Here is a 609-nt window from a genome sequence, read left to right as displayed (position 1 = left end):
TTGATGAAATCTAAGCTACACTTGTAATGCATGTAATGTCGAGTTTTGCAACAACTACCATTAAACATCTGCATTTTCATGTACCTTAAAAGACTCGGAATACCTATGACCCTACAACAAGGCTTCTTTCTTCCTCTTTTTACCAACACACCACCAAAACTATTAGATGAAAATAGTAGAACTATATGATTTACAACTATAAGCAAAACATTTTGTCATTATCAGGTAAACAAAGTAAAAAACATAATAGGCAGAAGAGAGGGAACAATATATCCCGTTAGAAAGATTTTATCATTATAAACTGCGATATAACTCAGGCTATTCATCATTCTTTAACATGTTTAACTCTTTTACGAAATAAAGATATCAGTTCATTCACTCACAAACATCACATTATCTGCACGTCATCACATCACAATCTCAAACACTATGGAACCTCCAAAATTAGAGCCAATGCAAAGACACATGTGAAGTGCAGTATTTTTTCAGAAGTGAGAAATGATTTCTCTGTATCAATTTTCCTTTTTCTTCTTTTGAAAATACCAATGCTGCATTTCAAAACAAATGGGAAAAGACCCCATCACAGACACCATTTGTTAAACATAATCA

Source organism: Penaeus monodon, chromosome 30, assembly GCF_015228065.2.
Source record: "Penaeus monodon isolate SGIC_2016 chromosome 30, NSTDA_Pmon_1, whole genome shotgun sequence".
NCBI classification, from domain to species: Eukaryota; Metazoa; Arthropoda; class Malacostraca; order Decapoda; family Penaeidae; genus Penaeus; species Penaeus monodon.
The sequence above is the reverse complement of the archived record's forward strand: the minus strand, read 5'-3'. Positions refer to the sequence as shown.